The 6,920-nt window shown below is 30.1% G+C and overlaps 1 long non-coding RNA gene across 2 annotated transcripts; it reads right to left on the bottom strand.

Annotated features, from left to right (window-relative positions):
- Nucleotides 1-987: 987 nt before the first annotated feature.
- LOC139877617 (uncharacterized) lies at nt 988-6,434 on the bottom strand. 2 transcript variants are annotated; one of them, XR_011768696.1, is made up of 4 exons: nt 6,255-6,434; nt 5,373-5,430; nt 4,364-4,495; nt 988-1,745 (listed from the first exon to the last, which is right to left on the bottom strand). It is a non-coding gene; the product is annotated as an uncharacterized lncRNA (long non-coding RNA). The 2 variants fall into 2 exon arrangements; XR_011768695.1 differs by lacking the exon at nt 988-1,745 and having other exon boundaries at nt 4,265-4,495.
- Between the last annotated feature and the right edge of the window lie 486 nt (nt 6,435-6,920).

Here is a 6,920-nt window from a genome sequence, read left to right as displayed (position 1 = left end):
AACCACTATATGTAAATAAATACATATACATTTAAATATATATATTAATTTGAAATAGGAATCCTATATGATTTAATTCATAAGTGTAAATGAAATAATATATGATATTACTATATATATATATATATATATATATATATATATATATTATATATATATATTATATATATCTATATATTCAATATACTTTATATATATATATATATATGATTTAGAATTTATTTAATAAATGCTCGTAGCACTCGTTTGTCATCTGGATAGTTATTAAATAAGTTAAAAACGAACTTAGGTGATTTTAAAATAATCGGTGATGAGTTATAGGAATTTTAGGCTTATTAAAAATATATTTAGAAGCTAATTAATAAATTTCAAGACTTTTTATATTTTACCCAGGATCGGGCGTGGACAGTGAGTTAATTTTTTTTTTATAATTTATGATCGAATTTTATACCATAATGACCAAAATAAATAAATATAGTTAATTTAAAAATATGAGATTTATCCGAAATACTTTTATCCGCCACTGATTATCAACCGGGCACGATATAGCCCTGCGTGTAAATCTGTCGATAGAGTGAATACAAACTTTAGGCTGCTTTACTATTTCAATCTCAATTCACCCACGTGTGATAAAGATTATTATTATTATTATTATTATTATTATTATATTATTAATATTATTAAATTACGAGTTAGCTATCCGTGAAACGAATAGACATATTATAATTGAATGCATTACTGTACAAATGATTAACTTGGATTACTGTTTTCAACTTTCGTACAATAAACTATATATATATATATATATATATATATATATATATATATATATATATATATATATATATATATATATATATATATATATATATATATATATATATATATATATATATATATATATATCACACACACTAACTTCAACATCTGGTGTGTTTTCTGTTTCATGATCAAAACCAAACAATCACCATGACTAGATTATCACCCTCTCATCAACCATTAAATTATCATCACTATCGATCACTGTCTTCGTTCGATAATCCCAACCACCACCAACTACGGCTAACCATCACTTCACATCACCACCTTCTTCAATCTCCCATCAACACGAGCCACCTTCATCATCATCGCAAGATATTATTTTTTTTGTTTCTTTACGAATCATCACAACTAACCACCAATAGAATCGTCACTGCTTTCACAACTACAACCACCATCATATTCAATCATCAACACCCTTATCACTCGAACCCATTGCTACTTTTTTTGTTCGAAGACCTCACACCCACTCACTGTTTATATCCTACGAATACTATGACTGCAACTGTTATGTTTAAACCCATCACGAACCAACTATACTGCTACAGTTCCTGTGTTATTTTCAAGACTTAAACCTTCATTAAAACTGCTTTGCTGCCTCGTTTCTATTTAACAAAAGCCACCCTAATATCTTTGAACCATCACTTTGAATCCACCGAATCACCACCATGTTATGTACAATTTTCACATTCACCATCTTAAACACAATCACCTTTTATCCCCACAACCCAAACAACTCTAATTAATGCTCGTTCTTCCTGTCTCTAATTTCAAATAACATCAACCAAAACCCATCACCAACTCTTGGTTAACTGCAACTGCTACAACAGTTTTTCTAATAGTCTTTCGCCACCAAAATAGCTCTACAGTCCCACTGTTACAGCTACTATGTTGATTATTTTTTTTCTGCTGCTTCGTTCCTGCATCTATAGTTTATTAAAAGGCGATGATTAAGGTGAGGTGCTGTAAAGTCGATAATACTTATAAAGTATTACTAGTATCAATATTTGCCGGTAACCTGTCTAGTATAATTATGATAATGGATAATGGATGATGAAGTGATGATGATGAAATCATGATGAGTATATGCATATTTTTTTTTATTTTGTGCATCTGCCATTCGAATTCATGTTACCAGACCAAGAAAACACACGATATTGTAACTGGATCAGCCTTTTTTAATTTATGTACAGTATGGGCCGAAGCCCATTAGTCTATTATTTTAAAATCTGGTTGAACTCGGCCCAATGGTCACTTGGACTATCTATTGTTGTTTGGAACCATGATACTACAGTTGATAAACGAAGATGATACGTGGTATTATTATTATGTATGGGGATGTACATGATATAATGGAGAATGAGTAATGATGATGAGATGATGATACCGTAATGATTAAAGAAAAAGAGGTGGTTTTGGTGGGAGTATGGTGGGTCATCCAAATACCAATTCATCTTCTATCCCACTTGCAAAAGATACCGAATCCTTATTTACTAACTACTAGACTTCTTTTGATGTTGGGCCAAGGGTTTATTATTTTGGGCCGTGGTTTGTTTTAATAAAATAGGCCGTGACTTGTTTTAGTTACTATTGGGCCGTGAATATTTTGTTGGGCCGAAATTCATCACACTCCCTTGTTATGATAATAATTTGATTAAGATTATGATATAGGTATGATCATGATAAAGATATGTTATGATAATGATGCGTGAATAATAAAAGATGGTGATGACAGTGTTACGTGATTACTAGGTGATGATAATGATATTCTGTGTACGATGATGTTATACGGTGTATCATTATGATGATAATAATCGAGAAATGATTATGGTTATGTCAACGATGTATGATGAGCATGATCATGAAGATGATGTTAAAATAGTGATAATGATCATGAACTGATATCGTGATAATGGTGGTGAATTGTTAATAGAAATTATGTTTATGGTTAAGTGATGAAGACTAGAAATGAAATGGTATAAAATGTGATGTTTAAGATGATGATGTTGTCGCTGATAGGAAAAATAGAAATGGTTCCATGTTTGTGGTGTTATCGGGTTAGCGGGACATCGCGGGTTCAAACCCGGACTTGGGCTTTTTTTAAGGACTACTTCTTTGAGGTAGTTATTTATTTATTTACTTATGATTATTATCATTCTTATCATTAATATCATTATAGTTATTAAAATAAATGTTAGTAATATTATTATTAGTAAAATCATTATTTTTATAATTATTATTATTAGTAGTATTATTATCATTATCATTAATATTATTATTATTTCATTATTATTATTGTTGTTGTTATTATTATTATTATTATTATTATTATTATTATTACTATTATTATTATTATTATTATTATTATTATTATTATTATTATTATTATTATTATTATTATTATTATTATTGTTATGATTACTACTTTTACATTAACAATATTATTATAACAAATAAGTATTTTCTATATAAGTGTATATATATTCCAACTACCATAATAATATATATAATTATATATATAAAGTATATTTATATAAATATTTACAAATAAAAAATTATTGATTTTAAATATAAGATTAAACTATATAAATATTAACTCTTTTAAATATGTACAAATTAAATATATAAGATATATAATTTAAGATATAGTATATGAATTTGTTCGATTACAATTATATGTGTTAATATATATAAATGATATAGGTTCGTGAATCCGGAGCCAACCTTGCATTGTTCAGTTTCGTCATATGTATTTTTACTACAAAATACAGTATAGTGAGTTTCATTACTCCCTTTTTAAATGCTTTTGCAATATATATTTTTGGGACTGAGAATACATGCGCTTTTATAAATGTTTGACGAAATAGACACAAGTAATTGAAACTACATTCTATGGTTGAATGATCGAAGTCGAATATGCCCCTTTTTGCTTGGTAGCCTAAGAATTAGTAAACCGATCTACTAATTGACGCGAATCCTAAAGACATATCTATTGGGCCTAACAAACCCCATCCGTTGTAGCAGATGCTTTAGTACTTCGAGTTTTTTTATCATGTCCGAAGGATGTCCCGGAATGATGGGGATATTCATATATGCATCTTGTTAATGTCGGTTACCAGGTGTTCAATCCATATGAATGATTTTTGTCTCTATGCATGGGACGTATATTTATGAGAAATAGAAATGAAAATCTTGTGGTCTATTAAAATGATGAAAATGATCGATTATGATAAACTAATGAACTCACCAACCTTTTGGTTGACACTTTAAAGCATGTTTATTCTCAGGATTGAAAGAAATCTTCCGCTGTGCATTTGCTCATTTTAAAGATATTACTTGGAATCATTCATGGCATATTTTAAAAGACGTTGCATTCAAGTCATTGAGTTCAGTAAAGATTATGATTAAGTAAATGACAGATTAGATCATTTATAGTTGGATATTATGAAATGGTATGCATGCCTGTCAACTTTCGATGTAATGAAAGTTTTTCTTTTAAAACGAATGCAATGTTTGTAAAATTTATCATATAGAGGTCAAATACCTCGCAATGTAATTATATGTTATTGTATTCGTTCTTATGGAATTGGACGGGTCTTTACAATTAGATAGGTAGGTCTCTAAGGCATCTTCATATCTTGAAGCTCTCACGCTCATCCCATCTTACCCTGATTACCTGCCGCAAAAAAAGAAAATGCGGCTGAGCTAATAGCTCAGTGCGCAGATGTTGACAGATATAAACAATAATATAATAATAACAGTAATATTTTAAAGGATAAGAATGAACGGAATAATAAATATATTTTATTTTATAAAATTATCCATCGATTAACCCCACAACACCAGAGTAATGAAATAAAGGCTGAAGCAACGAAGGGTTGGGTTATTTACACCGAGTACACCTACAAAACAGAATATCAGAATCGCACCCACGGTGCCAAATAGTATCATATATAGCGCAAAACACACTGGTCATGACTCCAGGTGGTTCTCCTAATCAGAAGGTGTGTATGGCACTACACAACACGACCTCTCTACACAAATCATATCATAATATATCCTAGGATTCATCCATACGCCTCTCAAATAAATCAACCGCTCTCCCATGAGCACAATATAAAGTAGAGATGTCGTGACAAATCACACCGCCACGGTTAGTGCCAAGTCACTGGTTGCCACAATGACAAGTCTGTGGTACCTCCACAGGTAGTTGACTCGGTATACCTAACTCCTGTCTACAATCTAGGGTTCTATGGTTGTAAAGTGAACATACCAATCAACACCAGAATTATGCTTCACCGTACATATGGAACCTAATGAAATGATTTAAGAACGCTCGAAATATATAAGTTCATCAAGTTTACCAAAAATCATTTTCGCACAACGTTTTCTTAAAAATCGTTTTACTCAAAAGTTACAACCATAATTTAAATCCCATTTAGTCTAACCCAAATATATAGAATCATAACGCACAAGAGATAACGATAGAGATAACAATATAATTAAAGAAGCGGATCAAGATAACGCTGAAAGAAAAGTACGGACATCCGTACCTTGATAAATCTCTAAGCGCACAAGGTTAGAAAGATTCTCCGATATCCTTAACAATGGCTAGTGAAATAATATAACTAACTTAGCATTTAATTTCAAGGTCATAATTTTAATGTCATGATTTTAAAGTCATGATCTCCTAAGTTCCAACATTATTATATGGAGTAAATATATATCTTCATATTATGGAGTAAATATGTATCTTCATATTAGTCCATTTATTTCCCTACAACTAAGTAGTAATGTCCTTTTATTTGATTAACTAATAATAATATAATAATAATAATAATAATAATAATAACAATAATAATAATAATAATATTTCATCTTTAAAAGTAGTCAATCAAATATGAGTTCTTTGTGTCACTTTTTAAGTCAACAAACAAGTTACTCCGTATTAATTTATTTTAGCAACATTAATTTATTTTAGCAACATTTATGTGTATCAAGGGGCGATATGTAAATCTATGAATATAAAAAAAAATCATATTTGTAAATGTAGATACAGTTTAGGGACCAAATTTATAACATGATAATTAGATTATAATGCTTGCTTCGCCTTTTTTCGGTTTCATGCGAACAAAACCCAGCTCTATTTATGTTTTAATATGTCTTCTTGACTTCTTTTGTTTGATTGCTATTCTATGGCTAAAGTAGTTTAAGGAAACTAATCTTAATACACTCAAAAGGTATTAGCCTAAATTTGTACGTCCCGAATTGTAAGAGAAGTTATCGATTTTACGACGTGAACTTCCCGTATCATCATCATCGTATATAATATCGACTAACGTTTGAATTTGGTTTTACGAATTGAAACATATATTTACGAAAATTTTGATTAACAACAACTAATATACAACTACTCTTTTTGGTTTGGAATTTACCTTAGTTCTTCAAAGATTTGAAACACCAAATATATTTGCTAACTCCCGGCTTCCGAATGCCTTTTTGTGTTATTCTACTCTAAGTTTGCTTTACTTATTATTAGTTTCTTTGAATATTTTCTTTTATGTGGAAAGAATACAAACATATATGCTATATATATAGAGTATAGATAGGATAGGATGGTGGGATGGGGGAGGGTACGAGGGATAAGAGTTGGAGGGTTGTAGTGGTGGGGAGAGTTACACATAGCCAAAAACCAATTCAAAAATCAACTGCATGTTTTCTTATAATCTTTTTTTTTTTGGGTAAAGGGTTACCCCGAGAATATTATTAAAAATAATAAAAAAAATTGATACAAACAAAATTCAGTGTTACTAGCGTATCTAGCAACCCACAACACAACCAAACTAGACTACATGTTACAGTCTAGAATCAAACTAAAAAACACATGGACTTCACGGAACTTTCCATTTGTCCTTTAACACACGGACCTGGTGCGACTCCTTGAATCTTAGAGATAAAATCTTCATCCTTACCGTCGAAAAAATGATTTGCCATAATTGATCAACTGACCTTGGAGCTTTACCAAAGAGCCTTGAATTTCTCTCTTGCCAAATATAATATACCATCGCTCCGAATACAATTTTTGCGACAATGATTCTAGC

This window comes from Rutidosis leptorrhynchoides, chromosome 11 (genome assembly GCF_046630445.1).
Source record: "Rutidosis leptorrhynchoides isolate AG116_Rl617_1_P2 chromosome 11, CSIRO_AGI_Rlap_v1, whole genome shotgun sequence".
NCBI classification, from domain to species: Eukaryota; Viridiplantae; Streptophyta; class Magnoliopsida; order Asterales; family Asteraceae; genus Rutidosis; species Rutidosis leptorrhynchoides.
This window is presented reverse-complemented; position numbering and strand designations above follow the sequence as displayed.